Below are 26867 nucleotides of genomic sequence, written 5' to 3'. Positions count from 1 at the left end.
TAAACCCCGCCAAAAGGAATCCAAACATTCCAAAACCTGCCAACACAATAAAAACAACTCAAGAGAATACAAAACATTCTAAAACCCAACCAAAACATTCCCGAAAACCCGACAAAACATCATAAAAACAAATCAAAACCAACCAAAATATTCCGAAAACCCGCCAAAATAATTTAGACCCACAAAACTCATCAAAACATTCTGAAAAAATGCCAAAACATTAGAAAACCAGCCAGAACTGATCAAAACATTCAAAAAACTTGGCAAAACATCATAAAAACAAATCAAAACCAACCAAAACATTCCAAAAACCCGACAAAATAGTTTACAACCTGCCAAAACTGATCAAAACATTCTGAAAAGATGCCAAAATACTAGAAAACCAGTCAGAAGTGATCAAAACTTTCAATAACTTGCCAAAACATAATCAAAACAAATGAAAGCAAACCAAAACATTCCAAATACCCGCCAAAATATTTTAAAACCCGCCAAAACGAATCCAAACGTTCCACAACCTGCCAAGACAATAAAAACAACACAAGAGAAAACAAAACATTCTAAAACACCACCAAAACATTCCAAAAACCCGCCAAAAGATCATCAAAACAAATCAAAACAAACCAAACAATAGGAGGAACACGGCAACATATTGGCAAGCAAGAGACGGAGAGCGCGGCACCTTCTAGGAGGCCAAGAAGGAAGCCGCACAACACCTGCACTGTGTCTGCAACTTTCAAACTGCTAGAAGCTAGTGGCTTGCCACTGGCCTGCCTCTTCAATTGCCATTAGCATTCCAATGGAAGCTATTCTTGGACAACTTTGCTCTGCTTGCTGCTAGTTCTGCCCCAGCCTACCATAGATAACCTTGCTCTTCCCTTGAGGCTCTGAGATGCCAAGAACTTGTCAACTTCAAAGGGCGGGCCGGGCTACATCTACTCAGCTGCCACAGTTTCTCCTTGCTAGACCTAGTGGGAAAGCATTTTGCTGAGATGCAGAGGGCAAGAAACGCAGAATACGGAGACGCGGAGCTGTCCCAAGTGCCGCTGCCAGGCGTCTTGCCGCAGAAGGAGCGCCCCGGAGCGCAACGCAACCGGCACCGTCGTCTCTGCGCAAAGAGCCAAAATATTTGAAAACCCGCCAAAACTCATCCAAAAATATTTTCAAACCCGCCAAAATAGAAAACCAGACAGAAGTGATCAATACATTCGAAAAAACCTGACAAAACATGATAAAGCCCACCAAAGCTAATCCAAACACACCAAAAACTGGGCTAAACAGAATCAAAACCTTCTAAAAACCGGCCAAAATATTTCAAAACCCGTCAAAACTAATCAAAACATTCCGAATACCCGCCAAAACATTCCAAATACCCGCCAAAAGATTTTAAACCCCGCCAAAAGGAATCCAAACATTCCAAAACCTGCCAACACAATAAAAACAACTCAAGAGAATACAAAACATTCTAAAACCCAACCAAAACATTCCCGAAAACCCGACAAAACATCATAAAAACAAATCAAAACCAACCAAAATATTCCGAAAACCCGCCAAAATAATTTAGACCCACAAAACTCATCAAAACATTCTGAAAAAATGCCAAAACATTAGAAAACCAGCCAGAACTGATCAAAACATTCAAAAAACTTGGCAAAACATCATAAAAACAAATCAAAACCAACCAAAACATTCCAAAAACCCGACAAAATAGTTTACAACCTGCCAAAACTGATCAAAACATTCTGAAAAGATGCCAAAATACTAGAAAACCAGTCAGAAGTGATCAAAACTTTCAATAACTTGCCAAAACATAATCAAAACAAATGAAAGCAAACCAAAACATTCCAAATACCCGCCAAAATATTTTAAAACCCGCCAAAACGAATCCAAACGTTCCACAACCTGCCAAGACAATAAAAACAACACAAGAGAAAACAAAACATTCTAAAACACCACCAAAACATTCCGAAAACCCGCCAAAAGATCATCAAAACAAATCAAAACAAACCAAACAATAGGAGGAACACGGCAACATATTGGCAAGCAAGAGACGGAGAGCGCGGCACCTTCTAGGAGGCCAAGAAAGAAGCCGCACAACACCTGCACTGTGTCTGCAACTTTCAAACTGCTAGAAGCTAGTGGCTTGCCACTGGCCTGCCTCTTCAATTGCCATTAGCATTCCAATGGAAGCTATTCTTGGACAATTTTGCTCTGCTTGCTGCTAGTTCTGCCCCAGCCTACCATGGATAACCTTGCTCTTCCCTTGAGGCTCTGAGATGCCAAGAACTTGTCAACTTCAAAGGGCGGGCCGGGCTACATCTACTCAGCTGCCACAGTTTCTCCTTGCTAGACCTAGTGGGAAAGCATTTTGCTGAGATGCAGAGGGCAAGAAACGCAGAATACGGAGACGCGGAGCTGTCCCAAGTGCCGCTGCCAGGCGTCTTGCCGCAGAAGGAGCGCCCCGGAGCGCACCGCAACCGGCACCGTCGTCTCTGCGCAAAGAGCCAAAATATTTGAAAACCCGCCAAAACTCATCCAAAAATATTTTCAAACCCGCCAAAATAGAAAACCAGACAGAAGTGATCAATACATTCGAAAAAACCTGACAAAACATGATAAAGCCCACCAAAGCTAATCCAAACACACCAAAAACTGGGCTAAACAGAATCAAAACCTTCTAAAAACCGGCCAAAATATTTCAAAACCCGTCAAAACTAATCAAAACATTCCGAATACCCGCCAAAACATTCCAAATACCCGCCAAAAGATTTTAAAACCCGCCAAAAGGAATCCAAACATTCCAAAACCTGCCAACACAATAAAAACAACTCAAGAGAATACAAAACATTCTAAAACCCAACCAAAACATTCCCGAAAACCCGACAAAACATCATAAAAACAAATCAAAACCAACCAAAATATTCCGAAAACCCGCCAAAATAATTTAGACCCACAAAACTCATCAAAACATTCTGAAAAAATGCCAAAACATTAGAAAACCAGCCAGAACTGATCAAAACATTCAAAAAACTTGGCAAAACATCACAAAAACAAATCAAAACCAACCAAAACATTCCAAAAACCCGACAAAATAGTTTACAACCTGCCAAAACTGATCAAAACATTCTGAAAAGATGCCAAAATACTAGAAAACCAGTCAGAAGTGATCAAAACTTTCAATAACTTGCCAAAACATAATCAAAACAAATGAAAGCAAACCAAAACATTCCAAATACCCGCCAAAATATTTTAAAACCCGCCAAAACGAATCCAAACGTTCCACAACCTGCCAAGACAATAAAAACAACACAAGAGAAAACAAAACATTCTAAAACACCACCAAAACATTCCAAAAACCCGCCAAAAGATCATCAAAACAAATCAAAACAAACCAAACAATAGGAGGAACACGGCAACATATTGGCAAGCAAGAGACGGAGAGCGCGGCACCTTCTAGGAGGCCAAGAAGGAAGCCGCACAACACCTGCACTGTGTCTGCAACTTTCAAACTGCTAGAAGCTAGTGGCTTGCCACTGGCCTGCCTCTTCAATTGCCATTAGCATTCCAATGGAAGCTATTCTTGGACAACTTTGCTCTGCTTGCTGCTAGTTCTGCCCCAGCCTACCATAGATAACCTTGCTCTTCCCTTGAGGCTCTGAGATGCCAAGAACTTGTCAACTTCAAAGGGCGGGCCGGGCTACATCTACTCAGCTGCCACAGTTTCTCCTTGCTAGACCTAGTGGGAAAGCATTTTGCTGAGATGCAGAGGGCAAGAAACGCAGAATACGGAGACGCGGAGCTGTCCCAAGTGCCGCTGCCAGGCGTCTTGCCGCAGAAGGAGCGCCCCGGAGCGCACCGCAACCGGCACCGTCGTCTCTGCGCAAAGAGCCAAAATATTTGAAAACCCGCCAAAACTCATCCAAAAATATTTTCAAACCCGCCAAAATAGAAAACCAGACAGAAGTGATCAATACATTCGAAAAAACCTGACAAAACATGATAAAGCCCACCAAAGCTAATCCAAACACACCAAAAACTGGGCTAAACAGAATCAAAACCTTCTAAAAACCGGCCAAAATATTTCAAAACCCGTCAAAACTAATCAAAACATTCCGAATACCCGCCAAAACATTCCAAATACCCGCCAAAATATTTTAAACCCCGCCAAAAGGAATCCAAACATTCCAAAACCTGCCAACACAATAAAAACAACTCAAGAGAATACAAAACATTCTAAAACCCAACCAAAACATTCCCAAAAACCCGACAAAACATCATAAAAACAAATCAAAACCAACCAAAATATTCCGAAAACCCGCCAAAATAATTTAGACCCACAAAACTCATCAAAACATTCTGAAAAAATGCCAAAACATTAGAAAACCAGCCAGAACTGATCAAAACATTCAAAAAACTTGGCAAAACATCATAAAAATAAATCAAAACCAACCAAAACATTCCAAAAACCTGACAAAATAGTTTACAACCTGCCAAAACTGATCAAAACATTCTGAAAAGATGCCAAAATACTAGAAAACCAGTCAGAAGTGATCAAAACTTTCAATAACTTGCCAAAACATAATCAAAACAAATGAAAGCAAACCAAAACATTCCAAATACCCGCCAAAATATTTTAAAACCCGCCAAAACGAATCCAAACGTTCCACAACCTGCCAAGACAATAAAAACAACACAAGAGAAAACAAAACATTCTAAAACACCACCAAAACATTCCGAAAACCCGCCAAAAGATCATCAAAACAAATCAAAACAAACCAAACAATAGGAGGAACACGGCAACATATTGGCAAGCAAGAGACGGAGAGCGCGGCACCTTCTAGGAGGCCAAGAAAGAAGCCGCACAACACCTGCACTGTGTCTGCAACTTTCAAACTGCTAGAAGCTAGTGGCTTGCCACTGGCCTGCCTCTTCAATTGCCATTAGCATTCCAATGGAAGCTATTCTTGGACAATTTTGCTCTGCTTGCTGCTAGTTCTGCCCCAGCCTACCATGGATAACCTTGCTCTTCCCTTGAGGCTCTGAGATGCCAAGAACTTGTCAACTTCAAAGGGCGGGCCGGGCTACATCTACTCAGCTGCCACAGTTTCTCCTTGCTAGACCTAGTGGGAAAGCATTTTGCTGAGATGCAGAGGGCAAGAAACGCAGAATACGGAGACGCGGAGCTGTCCCAAGTGCCGCTGCCAGGCGTCTTGCCGCAGAAGGAGCGCCCCGGAGCGCACCGCAACCGGCACCGTCGTCTCTGCGCAAAGAGCCAAAATATTTGAAAACCCGCCAAAACTCATCCAAAAATATTTTCAAACCCGCCAAAATAGAAAACCAGACAGAAGTGATCAATACATTCGAAAAAACCTGACAAAACATGATAAAGCCCACCAAAGCTAATCCAAACACACCAAAAACTGGGCTAAACAGAATCAAAACCTTCTAAAAACCGGCCAAAATATTTCAAAACCCGTCAAAACTAATCAAAACATTCCGAATACCCGCCAAAACATTCCAAATACCCGCCAAAATATTTTAAACCCCGCCAAAAGGAATCCAAACATTCCAAAACCTGCCAACACAATAAAAACAACTCAAGAGAATACAAAACATTCTAAAACCCAACCAAAACATTCCCAAAAACCCGACAAAACATCATAAAAACAAATCAAAACCAACCAAAATATTCCGAAAACCCGCCAAAATAATTTAGACCCACAAAACTCATCAAAACATTCTGAAAAAATGCCAAAACATTAGAAAACCAGCCAGAACTGATCAAAACATTCAAAAAACTTGGCAAAACATCATAAAAATAAATCAAAACCAACCAAAACATTCCAAAAACCTGACAAAATAGTTTACAACCTGCCAAAACTGATCAAAACATTCTGAAAAGATGCCAAAATACTAGAAAACCAGTCAGAAGTGATCAAAACTTTCAATAACTTGCCAAAACATAATCAAAACAAATGAAAGCAAACCAAAACATTCCAAATACCCGCCAAAATATTTTAAAACCCGCCAAAACGAATCCAAACGTTCCACAACCTGCCAAGACAATAAAAACAACACAAGAGAAAACAAAACATTCTAAAACACCACCAAAACATTCCGAAAACCCGCCAAAAGATCATCAAAACAAATCAAAACAAACCAAACAATAGGAGGAACACGGCAACATATTGGCAAGCAAGAGACGGAGAGCGCGGCACCTTCTAGGAGGCCAAGAAAGAAGCCGCACAACACCTGCACTGTGTCTGCAACTTTCAAACTGCTAGAAGCTAGTGGCTTGCCACTGGCCTGCCTCTTCAATTGCCATTAGCATTCCAATGGAAGCTATTCTTGGACAATTTTGCTCTGCTTGCTGCTAGTTCTGCCCCAGCCTACCATGGATAACCTTGCTCTTCCCTTGAGGCTCTGAGATGCCAAGAACTTGTCAACTTCAAAGGGCGGGCCGGGCTACATCTACTCAGCTGCCACAGTTTCTCCTTGCTAGACCTAGTGGGAAAGCATTTTGCTGAGATGCAGAGGGCAAGAAACGCAGAATACGGAGACGCGGAGCTGTCCCAAGTGCCGCTGCCAGGCGTCTTGCCGCAGAAGGAGCGCCCCGGAGCGCACCGCAACCGGCACCGTCGTCTCTGCGCAAAGAGCCAAAATATTTGAAAACCCGCCAAAACTCATCCAAAAATATTTTCAAACCCGCCAAAATAGAAAACCAGACAGAAGTGATCAATACATTCGAAAAAACCTGACAAAACATGATAAAGCCCACCAAAGCTAATCCAAACACACCAAAAACTGGGCTAAACAGAATCAAAACCTTCTAAAAACCGGCCAAAATATTTCAAAACCCGTCAAAACTAATCAAAACATTCCGAATACCCGCCAAAACATTCCAAATACCCGCCAAAATATTTTAAACCCCGCCAAAAGGAATCCAAACATTCCAAAACCTGCCAACACAATAAAAACAACTCAAGAGAATACAAAACATTCTAAAACCCAACCAAAACATTCCCGAAAACCCGACAAAACATCATAAAAACAAATCAAAACCAACCAAAATATTCCGAAAACCCGCCAAAATAATTTAGACCCACAAAACTCATCAAAACATTCTGAAAAAATGCCAAAACATTAGAAAACCAGCCAGAACTGATCAAAACATTCAAAAAACTTGGCAAAACATCATAAAAATAAATCAAAACCAACCAAAACATTCCAAAAACCTGACAAAATAGTTTACAACCTGCCAAAACTGATCAAAACATTCTGAAAAGATGCCAAAATACTAGAAAACCAGTCAGAAGTGATCAAAACTTTCAATAACTTGCCAAAACATAATCAAAACAAATGAAAGCAAACCAAAACATTCCAAATACCCGCCAAAATATTTTAAAACCCGCCAAAACGAATCCAAACGTTCCACAACCTGCCAAGACAATAAAAACAACACAAGAGAAAACAAAACATTCTAAAACACCACCAAAACATTCCGAAAACCCGCCAAAAGATCATCAAAACAAATCAAAACAAACCAAACAATAGGAGGAACACGGCAACATATTGGCAAGCAAGAGACGGAGAGCGCGGCACCTTCTAGGAGGCCAAGAAAGAAGCCGCACAACACCTGCACTGTGTCTGCAACTTTCAAACTGCTAGAAGCTAGTGGCTTGCCACTGGCCTGCCTCTTCAATTGCCATTAGCATTCCAATGGAAGCTATTCTTGGACAATTTTGCTCTGCTTGCTGCTAGTTCTGCCCCAGCCTACCATGGATAACCTTGCTCTTCCCTTGAGGCTCTGAGATGCCAAGAACTTGTCAACTTCAAAGGGCGGGCCGGGCTACATCTACTCAGCTGCCACAGTTTCTCCTTGCTAGACCTAGTGGGAAAGCATTTTGCTGAGATGCAGAGGGCAAGAAACGCAGAATACGGAGACGCGGAGCTGTCCCAAGTGCCGCTGCCAGGCGTCTTGCCGCAGAAGGAGCGCCCCGGAGCGCACCGCAACCGGCACCGTCGTCTCTGCGCAAAGAGCCAAAATATTTGAAAACCCGCCAAAACTCATCCAAAAATATTTTCAAACCCGCCAAAATAGAAAACCAGACAGAAGTGATCAATACATTCGAAAAAACCTGACAAAACATGATAAAGCCCACCAAAGCTAATCCAAACACACCAAAAACTGGGCTAAACAGAATCAAAACCTTCTAAAAACCGGCCAAAATATTTCAAAACCCGTCAAAACTAATCAAAACATTCCGAATACCCGCCAAAACATTCCAAATACCCGCCAAAATATTTTAAACCCCGCCAAAAGGAATCCAAACATTCCAAAACCTGCCAACACAATAAAAACAACTCAAGAGAATACAAAACATTCTAAAACCCAACCAAAACATTCCCAAAAACCCGACAAAACATCATAAAAACAAATCAAAACCAACCAAAATATTCCGAAAACCCGCCAAAATAATTTAGACCCACAAAACTCATCAAAACATTCTGAAAAAATGCCAAAACATTAGAAAACCAGCCAGAACTGATCAAAACATTCAAAAAACTTGGCAAAACATCATAAAAACAAATCAAAACCAACCAAAACATTCCAAAAACCCGACAAAATAGTTTACAACCTGCCAAAACTGATCAAAACATTCTGAAAAGATGCCAAAATACTAGAAAACCAGTCAGAAGTGATCAAAACTTTCAATAACTTGCCAAAACATAATCAAAACAAATGAAAGCAAACCAAAACATTCCAAATACCCGCCAAAATATTTTAAAACCCGCCAAAACGAATCCAAACGTTCCACAACCTGCCAAGACAATAAAAACAACACAAGAGAAAACAAAACATTCTAAAACACCACCAAAACATTCCGAAAACCCGCCAAAAGATCATCAAAACAAATCAAAACAAACCAAACAATAGGAGGAACACGGCAACATATTGGCAAGCAAGAGACGGAGAGCGCGGCACCTTCTAGGAGGCCAAGAAAGAAGCCGCACAACACCTGCACTGTGTCTGCAACTTTCAAACTGCTAGAAGCTAGTGGCTTGCCACTGGCCTGCCTCTTCAATTGCCATTAGCATTCCAATGGAAGCTATTCTTGGACAATTTTGCTCTGCTTGCTGCTAGTTCTGCCCCAGCCTACCATGGATAACCTTGCTCTTCCCTTGAGGCTCTGAGATGCCAAGAACTTGTCAACTTCAAAGGGCGGGCCGGGCTACATCTACTCAGCTGCCACAGTTTCTCCTTGCTAGACCTAGTGGGAAAGCATTTTGCTGAGATGCAGAGGGCAAGAAACGCAGAATACGGAGACGCGGAGCTGTCCCAAGTGCCGCTGCCAGGCGTCTTGCCGCAGAAGGAGCGCCCCGGAGCGCACCGCAACCGGCACCGTCGTCTCTGCGCAAAGAGCCAAAATATTTGAAAACCCGCCAAAACTCATCCAAAAATATTTTCAAACCCGCCAAAATAGAAAACCAGACAGAAGTGATCAATACATTCGAAAAAACCTGACAAAACATGATAAAGCCCACCAAAGCTAATCCAAACACACCAAAAACTGGGCTAAACAGAATCAAAACCTTCTAAAAACCGGCCAAAATATTTCAAAACCCGTCAAAACTAATCAAAACATTCCGAATACCCGCCAAAACATTCCAAATACCCGCCAAAATATTTTAAACCCCGCCAAAAGGAATCCAAACATTCCAAAACCTGCCAACACAATAAAAACAACTCAAGAGAATACAAAACATTCTAAAACCCAACCAAAACATTCCCAAAAACCCGACAAAACATCATAAAAACAAATCAAAACCAACCAAAATATTCCGAAAACCCGCCAAAATAATTTAGACCCACAAAACTCATCAAAACATTCTGAAAAAATGCCAAAACATTAGAAAACCAGCCAGAACTGATCAAAACATTCAAAAAACTTGGCAAAACATCATAAAAACAAATCAAAACCAACCAAAACATTCCAAAAACCCGACAAAATAGTTTACAACCTGCCAAAACTGATCAAAACATTCTGAAAAGATGCCAAAATACTAGAAAACCAGTCAGAAGTGATCAAAACTTTCAATAACTTGCCAAAACATAATCAAAACAAATGAAAGCAAACCAAAACATTCCAAATACCCGCCAAAATATTTTAAAACCCGCCAAAACGAATCCAAACGTTCCACAACCTGCCAAGACAATAAAAACAACACAAGAGAAAACAAAACATTCTAAAACACCACCAAAACATTCCGAAAACCCGCCAAAAGATCATCAAAACAAATCAAAACAAACCAAACAATAGGAGGAACACGGCAACATATTGGCAAGCAAGAGACGGAGAGCGCGGCACCTTCTAGGAGGCCAAGAAAGAAGCCGCACAACACCTGCACTGTGTCTGCAACTTTCAAACTGCTAGAAGCTAGTGGCTTGCCACTGGCCTGCCTCTTCAATTGCCATTAGCATTCCAATGGAAGCTATTCTTGGACAATTTTGCTCTGCTTGCTGCTAGTTCTGCCCCAGCCTACCATGGATAACCTTGCTCTTCCCTTGAGGCTCTGAGATGCCAAGAACTTGTCAACTTCAAAGGGCGGGCCGGGCTACATCTACTCAGCTGCCACAGTTTCTCCTTGCTAGACCTAGTGGGAAAGCATTTTGCTGAGATGCAGAGGGCAAGAAACGCAGAATACGGAGACGCGGAGCTGTCCCAAGTGCCGCTGCCAGGCGTCTTGCCGCAGAAGGAGCACCCCGGAGCGCACCGCAACCGGCACCGTCGTCTCTGCGCAAAGAGCCAAAATATTTGAAAACCCGCCAAAACTCATCCAAAAATATTTTCAAACCCGCCAAAATAGAAAACCAGACAGAAGTGATCAATACATTCGAAAAAACCTGACAAAACATGATAAAGCCCACCAAAGCTAATCCAAACACACCAAAAACTGGGCTAAACAGAATCAAAACCTTCTAAAAACCGGCCAAAATATTTCAAAACCCGTCAAAACTAATCAAAACATTCCGAATACCCGCCAAAACATTCCAAATACCCGCCAAAAGATTTTAAACCCCGCCAAAAGGAATCCAAACATTCCAAAACCTGCCAACACAATAAAAACAACTCAAGAGAATACAAAACATTCTAAAACCCAACCAAAACATTCCCAAAAACCCGACAAAACATCATAAAAACAAATCAAAACCAACCAAAATATTCCGAAAACCCGCCAAAATAATTTAGACCCACAAAACTCATCAAAACATTCTGAAAAAATGCCAAAACATTAGAAAACCAGCCAGAACTGATCAAAACATTCAAAAAACTTGGCAAAACATCATAAAAATAAATCAAAACCAACCAAAACATTCCAAAAACCTGACAAAATAGTTTACAACCTGCCAAAACTGATCAAAACATTCTGAAAAGATGCCAAAATACTAGAAAACCAGTCAGAAGTGATCAAAACTTTCAATAACTTGCCAAAACATAATCAAAACAAATGAAAGCAAACCAAAACATTCCAAATACCCGCCAAAATATTTTAAAACCCGCCAAAACGAATCCAAACGTTCCACAACCTGCCAAGACAATAAAAACAACACAAGAGAAAACAAAACATTCTAAAACACCACCAAAACATTCCGAAAACCCGCCAAAAGATCATCAAAACAAATCAAAACAAACCAAACAATAGGAGGAACACGGCAACATATTGGCAAGCAAGAGACGGAGAGCGCGGCACCTTCTAGGAGGCCAAGAAAGAAGCCGCACAACACCTGCACTGTGTCTGCAACTTTCAAACTGCTAGAAGCTAGTGGCTTGCCACTGGCCTGCCTCTTCAATTGCCATTAGCATTCCAATGGAAGCTATTCTTGGACAATTTTGCTCTGCTTGCTGCTAGTTCTGCCCCAGCCTACCATGGATAACCTTGCTCTTCCCTTGAGGCTCTGAGATGCCAAGAACTTGTCAACTTCAAAGGGCGGGCCGGGCTACATCTACTCAGCTGCCACAGTTTCTCCTTGCTAGACCTAGTGGGAAAGCATTTTGCTGAGATGCAGAGGGCAAGAAACGCAGAATACGGAGACGCGGAGCTGTCCCAAGTGCCGCTGCCAGGCGTCTTGCCGCAGAAGGAGCGCCCCGGAGCGCACCGCAACCGGCACCGTCGTCTCTGCGCAAAGAGCCAAAATATTTGAAAACCCGCCAAAACTCATCCAAAAATATTTTCAAACCCGCCAAAATAGAAAACCAGACAGAAGTGATCAATACATTCGAAAAAACCTGACAAAACATGATAAAGCCCACCAAAGCTAATCCAAACACACCAAAAACTGGGCTAAACAGAATCAAAACCTTCTAAAAACCGGCCAAAATATTTCAAAACCCGTCAAAACTAATCAAAACATTCCGAATACCCGCCAAAACATTCCAAATACCCGCCAAAATATTTTAAACCCCGCCAAAAGGAATCCAAACATTCCAAAACCTGCCAACACAATAAAAACAACTCAAGAGAATACAAAACATTCTAAAACCCAACCAAAACATTCCCAAAAACCCGACAAAACATCATAAAAACAAATCAAAACCAACCAAAATATTCCGAAAACCCGCCAAAATAATTTAGACCCACAAAACTCATCAAAACATTCTGAAAAAATGCCAAAACATTAGAAAACCAGCCAGAACTGATCAAAACATTCAAAAAACTTGGCAAAACATCATAAAAACAAATCAAAACCAACCAAAACATTCCAAAAACCCGACAAAATAGTTTACAACCTGCCAAAACTGATCAAAACATTCTGAAAAGATGCCAAAATACTAGAAAACCAGTCAGAAGTGATCAAAACTTTCAATAACTTGCCAAAACATAATCAAAACAAATGAAAGCAAACCAAAACATTCCAAATACCCGCCAAAATATTTTAAAACCCGCCAAAACGAATCCAAACGTTCCACAACCTGCCAAGACAATAAAAACAACACAAGAGAAAACAAAACATTCTAAAACACCACCAAAACATTCCGAAAACCCGCCAAAAGATCATCAAAACAAATCAAAACAAACCAAACAATAGGAGGAACACGGCAACATATTGGCAAGCAAGAGACGGAGAGCGCGGCACCTTCTAGGAGGCCAAGAAAGAAGCCGCACAACACCTGCACTGTGTCTGCAACTTTCAAACTGCTAGAAGCTAGTGGCTTGCCACTGGCCTGCCTCTTCAATTGCCATTAGCATTCCAATGGAAGCTATTCTTGGACAATTTTGCTCTGCTTGCTGCTAGTTCTGCCCCAGCCTACCATGGATAACCTTGCTCTTCCCTTGAGGCTCTGAGATGCCAAGAACTTGTCAACTTCAAAGGGCGGGCCGGGCTACATCTACTCAGCTGCCACAGTTTCTCCTTGCTAGACCTAGTGGGAAAGCATTTTGCTGAGATGCAGAGGGCAAGAAACGCAGAATACGGAGACGCGGAGCTGTCCCAAGTGCCGCTGCCAGGCGTCTTGCCGCAGAAGGAGCGCCCCGGAGCGCACCGCAACCGGCACCGTCGTCTCTGCGCAAAGAGCCAAAATATTTGAAAACCCGCCAAAACTCATCCAAAAATATTTTCAAACCCGCCAAAATAGAAAACCAGACAGAAGTGATCAATACATTCGAAAAAACCTGACAAAACATGATAAAGCCCACCAAAGCTAATCCAAACACACCAAAAACTGGGCTAAACAGAATCAAAACCTTCTAAAAACCGGCCAAAATATTTCAAAACCCGTCAAAACTAATCAAAACATTCCGAATACCCGCCAAAACATTCCAAATACCCGCCAAAATATTTTAAACCCCGCCAAAAGGAATCCAAACATTCCAAAACCTGCCAACACAATAAAAACAACTCAAGAGAATACAAAACATTCTAAAACCCAACCAAAACATTCCCGAAAACCCGACAAAACATCATAAAAACAAATCAAAACCAACCAAAATATTCCGAAAACCCGCCAAAATAATTTAGACCCACAAAACTCATCAAAACATTCTGAAAAAATGCCAAAACATTAGAAAACCAGCCAGAACTGATCAAAACATTCAAAAAACTTGGCAAAACATCATAAAAATAAATCAAAACCAACCAAAACATTCCAAAAACCTGACAAAATAGTTTACAACCTGCCAAAACTGATCAAAACATTCTGAAAAGATGCCAAAATACTAGAAAACCAGTCAGAAGTGATCAAAACTTTCAATAACTTGCCAAAACATAATCAAAACAAATGAAAGCAAACCAAAACATTCCAAATACCCGCCAAAATATTTTAAAACCCGCCAAAACGAATCCAAACGTTCCACAACCTGCCAAGACAATAAAAACAACACAAGAGAAAACAAAACATTCTAAAACACCACCAAAACATTCCGAAAACCCGCCAAAAGATCATCAAAACAAATCAAAACAAACCAAACAATAGGAGGAACACGGCAACATATTGGCAAGCAAGAGACGGAGAGCGCGGCACCTTCTAGGAGGCCAAGAAAGAAGCCGCACAACACCTGCACTGTGTCTGCAACTTTCAAACTGCTAGAAGCTAGTGGCTTGCCACTGGCCTGCCTCTTCAATTGCCATTAGCATTCCAATGGAAGCTATTCTTGGACAATTTTGCTCTGCTTGCTGCTAGTTCTGCCCCAGCCTACCATGGATAACCTTGCTCTTCCCTTGAGGCTCTGAGATGCCAAGAACTTGTCAACTTCAAAGGGCGGGCCGGGCTACATCTACTCAGCTGCCACAGTTTCTCCTTGCTAGACCTAGTGGGAAAGCATTTTGCTGAGATGCAGAGGGCAAGAAACGCAGAATACGGAGACGCGGAGCTGTCCCAAGTGCCGCTGCCAGGCGTCTTGCCGCAGAAGGAGCACCCCGGAGCGCACCGCAACCGGCACCGTCGTCTCTGCGCAAAGAGCCAAAATATTTGAAAACCCGCCAAAACTCATCCAAAAATATTTTCAAACCCGCCAAAATAGAAAACCAGACAGAAGTGATCAATACATTCGAAAAAACCTGACAAAACATGATAAAGCCCACCAAAGCTAATCCAAACACACCAAAAACTGGGCTAAACAGAATCAAAACCTTCTAAAAACCGGCCAAAATATTTCAAAACCCGTCAAAACTAATCAAAACATTCCGAATACCCGCCAAAACATTCCAAATACCCGCCAAAATATTTTAAACCCCGCCAAAAGGAATCCAAACATTCCAAAACCTGCCAACACAATAAAAACAACTCAAGAGAATACAAAACATTCTAAAACCCAACCAAAACATTCCCAAAAACCCGACAAAACATCATAAAAACAAATCAAAACCAACCAAAATATTCCGAAAACCCGCCAAAATAATTTAGACCCACAAAACTCATCAAAACATTCTGAAAAAATGCCAAAACATTAGAAAACCAGCCAGAACTGATCAAAACATTCAAAAAACTTGGCAAAACATCATAAAAACAAATCAAAACCAACCAAAACATTCCAAAAACCCGACAAAATAGTTTACAACCTGCCAAAACTGATCAAAACATTCTGAAAAGATGCCAAAATACTAGAAAACCAGTCAGAAGTGATCAAAACTTTCAATAACTTGCCAAAACATAATCAAAACAAATGAAAGCAAACCAAAACATTCCAAATACCCGCCAAAATATTTTAAAACCCGCCAAAACGAATCCAAACGTTCCACAACCTGCCAAGACAATAAAAACAACACAAGAGAAAACAAAACATTCTAAAACACCACCAAAACATTCCGAAAACCCGCCAAAAGATCATCAAAACAAATCAAAACAAACCAAACAATAGGAGGAACACGGCAACATATTGGCAAGCAAGAGACGGAGAGCGCGGCACCTTCTAGGAGGCCAAGAAGGAAGCCGCACAACACCTGCACTGTGTCTGCAACTTTCAAACTGCTAGAAGCTAGTGGCTTGCCACTGGCCTGCCTCTTCAATTGCCATTAGCATTCCAATGGAAGCTATTCTTGGACAATTTTGCTCTGCTTGCTGCTAGTTCTGCCCCAGCCTACCATGGATAACCTTGCTCTTCCCTTGAGGCTCTGAGATGCCAAGAACTTGTCAACTTCAAAGGGCGGGCCGGGCTACATCTACTCAGCTGCCACAGTTTCTCCTTGCTAGACCTAGTGGGAAAGCATTTTGCTGAGATGCAGAGGGCAAGAAACGCAGAATACGGAGACGCGGAGCTGTCCCAAGTGCCGCTGCCAGGCGTCTTGCCGCAGAAGGAGCGCCCCGGAGCGCACCGCAACCGGCACCGTCGTCTCTGCGCAAAGAGCCAAAATATTTGAAAACCCGCCAAAACTCATCCAAAAATATTTTCAAACCCGCCAAAATAGAAAACCAGACAGAAGTGATCAATACATTCGAAAAAACCTGACAAAACATGATAAAGCCCACCAAAGCTAATCCAAACACACCAAAAACTGGGCTAAACAGAATCAAAACCTTCTAAAAACCGGCCAAAATATTTCAAAACCCGTCAAAACTAATCAAAACATTCCGAATACCCGCCAAAACATTCCAAATACCCGCCAAAATATTTTAAACCCCGCCAAAAGGAATCCAAACATTCCAAAACCTGCCAACACAATAAAAACAACTCAAGAGAATACAAAACATTCTAAAACCCAACCAAAACATTCCCAAAAACCCGACAAAACATCATAAAAACAAATCAAAACCAACCAAAATATTCCGAAAACCCGCCAAAATAATTTAGACCCACAAAACTCATCAAAACATTCTGAAAAAATGCCAAAACATTAGAAAACCAGCCAGAACTGATCAAAACATTCAAAAAACTTGGCAAAACATCATAAAAACAAATCAAAACCAACCAAAACATTCCAAAAACCCGACAAAATAGTTTACAACCTGCCAAAACTGATCAAAACATTCTGAAAAGATGCCAAAATACTAGAAAACCAGTCAGAAGTGATCAAAACTTTCAATAACTTGCCAAAACATAATCAAAACAAATGAAAGCAAACCAAAACATTCCAAATACCCGCCAAAATATTTTAAAACCCGCCAAAACGAATCCAAACGTTCCACAACCTGCCAAGACAATAAAAACAACACAAGAGAAAACAAAACATTCTAAAACACCACCAAAACATTCCGAAAACCCGCCAAAAGATCATCAAAACAAATCAAAACAAACCAAACAATAGGAGGAACACGGCAACATATTGGCAAGCAAGAGACGGAGAGCGCGGCACCTTCTAGGAGGCCAAGAAAGAAGCCGCACAACACCTGCACTGTGTCTGCAACTTTCAAACTGCTAGAAGCTAGTGGCTTGCCACTGGCCTGCCTCTTCAATTGCCATTAGCATTCCAATGGAAGCTATTCTTGGACAATTTTGCTCTGCTTGCTGCTAGTTCTGCCCCAGCCTACCATGGATAACCTTGCTCTTCCCTTGAGGCTCTGAGATGCCAAGAACTTGTCAACTTCAAAGGGCGGGCCGGGCTACATCTACTCAGCTGCCACAGTTTCTCCTTGCTAGACCTAGTGGGAAAGCATTTTGCTGAGATGCAGAGGGCAAGAAACGCAGAATACGGAGACGCGGAGCTGTCCCAAGTGCCGCTGCCAGGCGTCTTGCCGCAGAAGGAGCGCCCCGGAGCGCACCGCAACCGGCACCGTCGTCTCTGCGCAAAGAGCCAAAATATTTGAAAACCCGCCAAAACTCATCCAAAAATATTTTCAAACCCGCCAAAATAGAAAACCAGACAGAAGTGATCAATACATTCGAAAAAACCTGACAAAACATGATAAAGCCCACCAAAGCTAATCCAAACACACCAAAAACTGGGCTAAACAGAATCAAAACCTTCTAAAAACCGGCCAAAATATTTCAAAACCCGTCAAAACTAATCAAAACATTCCGAATACCCGCCAAAACATTCCAAATACCCGCCAAAATATTTTAAACCCCGCCAAAAGGAATCCAAACATTCCAAAACCTGCCAACACAATAAAAACAACTCAAGAGAATACAAAACATTCTAAAACCCAACCAAAACATTCCCGAAAACCCGACAAAACATCATAAAAACAAATCAAAACCAACCAAAATATTCCGAAAACCCGCCAAAATAATTTAGACCCACAAAACTCATCAAAACATTCTGAAAAAATGCCAAAACATTAGAAAACCAGCCAGAACTGATCAAAACATTCAAAAAACTTGGCAAAACATCATAAAAATAAATCAAAACCAACCAAAACATTCCAAAAACCTGACAAAATAGTTTACAACCTGCCAAAACTGATCAAAACATTCTGAAAAGATGCCAAAATACTAGAAAACCAGTCAGAAGTGATCAAAACTTTCAATAACTTGCCAAAACATAATCAAAACAAATGAAAGCAAACCAAAACATTCCAAATACCCGCCAAAATATTTTAAAACCCGCCAAAACGAATCCAAACGTTCCACAACCTGCCAAGACAATAAAAACAACACAAGAGAAAACAAAACATTCTAAAACACCACCAAAACATTCCGAAAACCCGCCAAAAGATCATCAAAACAAATCAAAACAAACCAAACAATAGGAGGAACACGGCAACATATTGGCAAGCAAGAGACGGAGAGCGCGGCACCTTCTAGGAGGCCAAGAAAGAAGCCGCACAACACCTGCACTGTGTCTGCAACTTTCAAACTGCTAGAAGCTAGTGGCTTGCCACTGGCCTGCCTCTTCAATTGCCATTAGCATTCCAATGGAAGCTATTCTTGGACAATTTTGCTCTGCTTGCTGCTAGTTCTGCCCCAGCCTACCATGGATAACCTTGCTCTTCCCTTGAGGCTCTGAGATGCCAAGAACTTGTCAACTTCAAAGGGCGGGCCGGGCTACATCTACTCAGCTGCCACAGTTTCTCCTTGCTAGACCTAGTGGGAAAGCATTTTGCTGAGATGCAGAGGGCAAGAAACGCAGAATACGGAGACGCGGAGCTGTCCCAAGTGCCGCTGCCAGGCGTCTTGCCGCAGAAGGAGCACCCCGGAGCGCACCGCAACCGGCACCGTCGTCTCTGCGCAAAGAGCCAAAATATTTGAAAACCCGCCAAAACTCATCCAAAAATATTTTCAAACCCGCCAAAATAGAAAACCAGACAGAAGTGATCAATACATTCGAAAAAACCTGACAAAACATGATAAAGCCCACCAAAGCTAATCCAAACACACCAAAAACTGGGCTAAACAGAATCAAAACCTTCTAAAAACCGGCCAAAATATTTCAAAACCCGTCAAAACTAATCAAAACATTCCGAATACCCGCCAAAACATTCCAAATACCCGCCAAAATATTTTAAACCCCGCCAAAAGGAATCCAAACATTCCAAAACCTGCCAACACAATAAAAACAACTCAAGAGAATACAAAACATTCTAAAACCCAACCAAAACATTCCCAAAAACCCGACAAAACATCATAAAAACAAATCAAAACCAACCAAAATATTCCGAAAACCCGCCAAAATAATTTAGACCCACAAAACTCATCAAAACATTCTGAAAAAATGCCAAAACATTAGAAAACCAGCCAGAACTGATCAAAACATTCAAAAAACTTGGCAAAACATCATAAAAACAAATCAAAACCAACCAAAACATTCCAAAAACCCGACAAAATAGTTTACAACCTGCCAAAACTGATCAAAACATTCTGAAAAGATGCCAAAATACTAGAAAACCAGTCAGAAGTGATCAAAACTTTCAATAACTTGCCAAAACATAATCAAAACAAATGAAAGCAAACCAAAACATTCCAAATACCCGCCAAAATATTTTAAAACCCGCCAAAACGAATCCAAACGTTCCACAACCTGCCAAGACAATAAAAACAACACAAGAGAAAACAAAACATTCTAAAACACCACCAAAACATTCCGAAAACCCGCCAAAAGATCATCAAAACAAATCAAAACAAACCAAACAATAGGAGGAACACGGCAACATATTGGCAAGCAAGAGACGGAGAGCGCGGCACCTTCTAGGAGGCCAAGAAGGAAGCCGCACAACACCTGCACTGTGTCTGCAACTTTCAAACTGCTAGAAGCTAGTGGCTTGCCACTGGCCTGCCTCTTCAATTGCCATTAGCATTCCAATGGAAGCTATTCTTGGACAATTTTGCTCTGCTTGCTGCTAGTTCTGCCCCAGCCTACCATGGATAACCTTGCTCTTCCCTTGAGGCTCTGAGATGCCAAGAACTTGTCAACTTCAAAGGGCGGGCCGGGCTACATCTACTCAGCTGCCACAGTTTCTCCTTGCTAGACCTAGTGGGAAAGCATTTTGCTGAGATGCAGAGGGCAAGAAACGCAGAATACGGAGACGCGGAGCTGTCCCAAGTGCCGCTGCCAGGCGTCTTGCCGCAGAAGGAGCGCCCCGGAGCGCACCGCAACCGGCACCGTCGTCTCTGCGCAAAGAGCCAAAATATTTGAAAACCCGCCAAAACTCATCCAAAAATATTTTCAAACCCGCCAAAATAGAAAACCAGACAGAAGTGATCAATACATTCGAAAAAACCTGACAAAACATGATAAAGCCCACCAAAGCTAATCCAAACACACCAAAAACTGGGCTAAACAGAATCAAAACCTTCTAAAAACCGGCCAAAATATTTCAAAACCCGTCAAAACTAATCAAAACATTCCGAATACCCGCCAAAACATTCCAAATACCCGCCAAAATATTTTAAACCCCGCCAAAAGGAATCCAAACATTCCAAAACCTGCCAACACAATAAAAACAACTCAAGAGAATACAAAACATTCTAAAACCCAACCAAAACATTCCCAAAAACCCGACAAAACATCATAAAAACAAATCAAAACCAACCAAAATATTCCGAAAACCCGCCAAAATAATTTAGACCCACAAAACTCATCAAAACATTCTGAAAAAATGCCAAAACATTAGAAAACCAGCCAGAACTGATCAAAACATTCAAAAAACTTGGCAAAACATCATAAAAACAAATCAAAACCAACCAAAACATTCCAAAAACCCGACAAAATAGTTTACAACCTGCCAAAACTGATCAAAACATTCTGAAAAGATGCCAAAATACTAGAAAACCAGTCAGAAGTGATCAAAACTTTCAATAACTTGCCAAAACATAATCAAAACAAATGAAAGCAAACCAAAACATTCCAAATACCCGCCAAAATATTTTAAAACCCGCCAAAACGAATCCAAACGTTCCACAACCTGCCAAGACAATAAAAACAACACAAGAGAAAACAAAACATTCTAAAACACCACCAAAACATTCCGAAAACCCGCCAAAAGATCATCAAAACAAATCAAAACAAACCAAACAATAGGAGGAACACGGCAACATATTGGCAAGCAAGAGACGGAGAGCGCGGCACCTTCTAGGAGGCCAAGAAAGAAGCCGCACAACACCTGCACTGTGTCTGCAACTTTCAAACTGCTAGAAGCTAGTGGCTTGCCACTGGCCTGCCTCTTCAATTGCCATTAGCATTCCAATGGAAGCTATTCTTGGACAATTTTGCTCTGCTTGCTGCTAGTTCTGCCCCAGCCTACCATGGATAACCTTGCTCTTCCCTTGAGGCTCTGAGATGCCAAGAACTTGTCAACTTCAAAGGGCGGGCCGGGCTACATCTACTCAGCTGCCACAGTTTCTCCTTGCTAGACCTAGTGGGAAAGCATTTTGCTGAGATGCAGAGGGCAAGAAACGCAGAATACGGAGACGCGGAGCTGTCCCAAGTGCCGCTGCCAGGCGTCTTGCCGCAGAAGGAGCACCCCGGAGCGCACCGCAACCGGCACCGTCGTCTCTGCGCAAAGAGCCAAAATATTTGAAAACCCGCCAAAACTCATCCAAAAATATTTTCAAACCCGCCAAAATAGAAAACCAGACAGAAGTGATCAATACATTCGAAAAAACCTGACAAAACATGATAAAGCCCACCAAAGCTAATCCAAACACACCAAAAACTGGGCTAAACAGAATCAAAACCTTCTAAAAACCGGCCAAAATATTTCAAAACCCGTCAAAACTAATCAAAACATTCCGAATACCCGCCAAAACATTCCAAATACCCGCCAAAAGATTTTAAACCCCGCCAAAAGGAATCCAAACATTCCAAAACCTGCCAACACAATAAAAACAACTCAAGAGAATACAAAACATTCTAAAACCCAACCAAAACATTCCCAAAAACCCGACAAAACATCATAAAAACAAATCAAAACCAACCAAAATATTCCGAAAACCCGCCAAAATAATTTAGACCCACAAAACTCATCAAAACATTCTGAAAAAATGCCAAAACATTAGAAAACCAGCCAGAACTGATCAAAACATTCAAAAAACTTGGCAAAACATCATAAAAATAAATCAAAACCAACCAAAACATTCCAAAAACCTGACAAAATAGTTTACAACCTGCCAAAACTGATCAAAACATTCTGAAAAGATGCCAAAATACTAGAAAACCAGTCAGAAGTGATCAAAACTTTCAATAACTTGCCAAAACATAATCAAAACAAATGAAAGCAAACCAAAACATTCCAAATACCCGCCAAAATATTTTAAAACCCGCCAAAACGAATCCAAACGTTCCACAACCTGCCAAGACAATAAAAACAACACAAGAGAAAACAAAACATTCTAAAACACCACCAAAACATTCCGAAAACCCGCCAAAAGATCATCAAAACAAATCAAAACAAACCAAACAATAGGAGGAACACGGCAACATATTGGCAAGCAAGAGACGGAGAGCGCGGCACCTTCTAGGAGGCCAAGAAAGAAGCCGCACAACACCTGCACTGTGTCTGCAACTTTCAAACTGCTAGAAGCTAGTGGCTTGCCACTGGCCTGCCTCTTCAATTGCCATTAGCATTCCAATGGAAGCTATTCTTGGACAATTTTGCTCTGCTTGCTGCTAGTTCTGCCCCAGCCTACCATGGATAACCTTGCTCTTCCCTTGAGGCTCTGAGATGCCAAGAACTTGTCAACTTCAAAGGGCGGGCCGGGCTACATCTACTCAGCTGCCACAGTTTCTCCTTGCTAGACCTAGTGGGAAAGCATTTTGCTGAGATGCAGAGGGCAAGAAACGCAGAATACGGAGACGCGGAGCTGTCCCAAGTGCCGCTGCCAGGCGTCTTGCCGCAGAAGGAGCGCCCCGGAGCGCACCGCAACCGGCACCATCGTCTCTGCGCAAAGAGCCAAAATATTTGAAAACCCGCCAAAACTCATCCAAAAATATTTTCAAACCCGCCAAAATAGAAAACCAGACAGAAGTGATCAATACATTCGAAAAAACCTGACAAAACATGATAAAGCCCACCAAAGCTAATCCAAACACACCAAAAACTGGGCTAAACAGAATCAAAACCTTCTAAAAACCGGCCAAAATATTTCAAAACCCGTCAAAACTAATCAAAACATTCCGAATACCCGCCAAAACATTCCAAATACCCGCCAAAAGATTTTAAACCCCGCCAAAAGGAATCCAAACATTCCAAAACCTGCCAACACAATAAAAACAACTCAAGAGAATACAAAACATTCTAAAACCCAACCAAAACATTCCCGAAAACCCGACAAAACATCATAAAAACAAATCAAAACCAACCAAAATATTCCGAAAACCCGCCAAAATAATTTAGACCCACAAAACTCATCAAAACATTCTGAAAAAATGCCAAAACATTAGAAAACCAGCCAGAACTGATCAAAACATTCAAAAAACTTGGCAAAACATCATAAAAACAAATCAAAACCAACCAAAACATTCCAAAAACCCGACAAAATAGTTTACAACCTGCCAAAACTGATCAAAACATTCTGAAAAGATGCCAAAATACTAGAAAACCAGTCAGAAGTGATCAAAACTTTCAATAACTTGCCAAAACATAATCAAAACAAATGAAAGCAAACCAAAACATTCCAAATACCCGCCAAAATATTTTAAAACCCGCCAAAACGAATCCAAACGTTCCACAACCTGCCAACACAATAAAAACAACACAAGAGAAAACAAAACATTCTAAAACACCACCAAAACATTCCGAAAACCCGCCAAAAGATCATCAAAACAAATCAAAACAAACCAAACAATAGGAGGAACACGGCAACATATTGGCAAGCAAGAGATGGAGAGCGCGGCACCTACTAGGAGGCCAAGAAGGAAGCCGCACAACACCTGCACTGTGTCTGCAACTTTCAAACTGCTAGAAGCTAGTGGCTTGCCACTGGCCTGCCTCTTCAATTGCCATTAGCATTCCAATGGAAGCTATTCTTGGACAACTTTGCTCTGCTTGCTGCTAGTTCTGCCCCAGCCTACCATAGATAACCTTGCTCTTCCCTTGAGGCTCTGAGATGCCAAGAACTTGTCAACTTCAAAGGGCGGGCCGGGCTACATCTACTCAGCTGCCACAGTTTCTCCTTGCTAGACCTAGTGGGAAAGCATTTTGCTGAGATGCAGAAGGCAAGAAACGCAGAATACGGAGACGCGGAGCTGTCCCAAGTGCCGCTGCCAGGCGTCTTGCCGCAGAAGGAGCGCCCCGGAGCGCACCGCAACCGGCACCGTCATCTCTGCGCAAAGAGCCAAAATATTTGAAAACCCGCCAAAACTCATCCAAAAATATTTTCAAACCCGCCAAAATAGAAAACCAGACAGAAGTGATCAATACATTCGAAAAAACCTGACAAAACATGATAAAGCCCACCAAAGCTAATCCAAACACACCAAAAACTGGGCTAAACAGAATCAAAACCTTCTAAAAACCGGCCAAAATATTTCAAAACCCGTCAAAACTAATCAAAACCTTCCGAATACCCGCCAAAACATTCCAAATACCCGCCAAAATATTTTAAACCCCGCCAAAAGGAATCCAAACATTCCAAAACCTGCCAACACAATAAAAACAACTCAAGAGAATACAAAACATTCTAAAACCCAACCAAAACATTCCCGAAAACCCGACAAAACATCATAAAAACAAATCAAAACCAACCAAAATATTCCGAAAACCCGCCAAAATAATTTAGACCCACAAAACTCATCAAAACATTCTGAAAAAATGCCAAAACATTAGAAAACCAGCCTGAACTGATCAAAACATTCAAAAAACTTGGCAAAACATCATAAAAACAAATCAAAACCAACCAAAACATTCCAAAAACCTGACAAAATAGTTTACAACCTGCCAAAACTGATCAAAACATTCTGAAAAGATGCCAAAATACTAGAAAACCAGTCAGAAGTGATCAAAACTTTCAATAACTTGCCAAAACATAATCAAAACAAATGAAAGCAAACCAAAACATTCCAAATACCCGCCAAAATATTTTAAAACCCGCCAAAACGAATCCAAACGTTCCACAACCTGCCAACACAATAAAAACAACACAAGAGAAAACAAAACATTCTAAAACACCACCAAAACATTCCGAAAACCCGCCAAAAGATCATCAAAACAAATCAAAACAAACCAAACAATAGGAGGAACACGGCAACATATTGGCAAGCAAGAGATGGAGAGCGCGGCACCTACTAGGAGGCCAAGAAGGAAGCCGCACAACACCTGCACTGTGTCTGCAACTTTCAAACTGCTAGAAGCTAGTGGCTTGCCACTGGCCTGCCTCTTCAATTGCCATTAGCATTCCAATGGAAGCTATTCTTGGACAACTTTGCTCTGCTTGCTGCTAGTTCTGCCCCAGCCTACCATAGATAACCTTGCTCTTCCCTTGAGGCTCTGAGATGCCAAGAACTTGTCAACTTCAAAGGGCGGGCCGGGCTACATCTACTCAGCTGCCACAGTTTCTCCTTGCTAGACCTAGTGGGAAAGCATTTTGCTGAGATGCAGAAGGCAAGAAACGCAGAATACGGAGACGCGGAGCTGTCCCAAGTGCCGCTGCCAGGCGTCTTGCCGCAGAAGGAGCGCCCCGGAGCGCACCGCAACCGGCACCGTCATCTCTGCGCAAAGAGCCAAAATATTTGAAAACCCGCCAAAACTCATCCAAAAATATTTTCAAACCCGCCAAAATAGAAAACCAGACAGAAGTGATCAATACATTCGAAAAAACCTGACAAAACATGATAAAGCCCACCAAAGCTAATCCAAACACACCAAAAACTGGGCTAAACAGAATCAAAACCTTCTAAAAACCGGCCAAAATATTTCAAAACCCGTCAAAACTAATCAAAACCTTCCGAATACCCGCCAAAACATTCCAAATACCCGCCAAAATATTTTAAACCCCGCCAAAAGGAATCCAAACATTCCAAAACCTGCCAACACAATAAAAACAACTCAAGAGAATACAAAACATTCTAAAACCCAACGAAAACATTCCCGAAAACCCGACAAAACATCATAAAAACAAATCAAAACCAACCAAAATATTCCGAAAACCCGCCAAAATAATTTAGACCCACAAAACTCATCAAAACATTCTGAAAAAATGCCAAAACATTAGAAAACCAGCCAGAACTGATCAAAACATTCAAAAAACTTGGCAAAACATCATAAAAATAAATCAAAACCAACCAAAACATTCCAAAAACCTGACAAAATAGTTTACAACCTGCCAAAACTGATCAAAACATTCTGAAAAGATGCCAAAATACTAGAAAACCAGTCAGAAGTGATCAAAACTTTCAATAACTTGCCAAAACATAATCAAAACAAATGAAAGCAAACCAAAACATTCCAAATACCCGCCAAAATATTTTAAAACCCGCCAAAATGAATCCAAACGTTCCACAACCTGCCAAGACAATAAAAACAACACAAGAGAAAACAAAACATTCTAAAACACCACCA

This window comes from Passer domesticus, chromosome 7 (genome assembly GCF_036417665.1).
Source record: "Passer domesticus isolate bPasDom1 chromosome 7, bPasDom1.hap1, whole genome shotgun sequence".
NCBI classification, from domain to species: domain Eukaryota; kingdom Metazoa; phylum Chordata; class Aves; order Passeriformes; family Passeridae; genus Passer; species Passer domesticus.
This window is presented reverse-complemented; position numbering follows the sequence as displayed.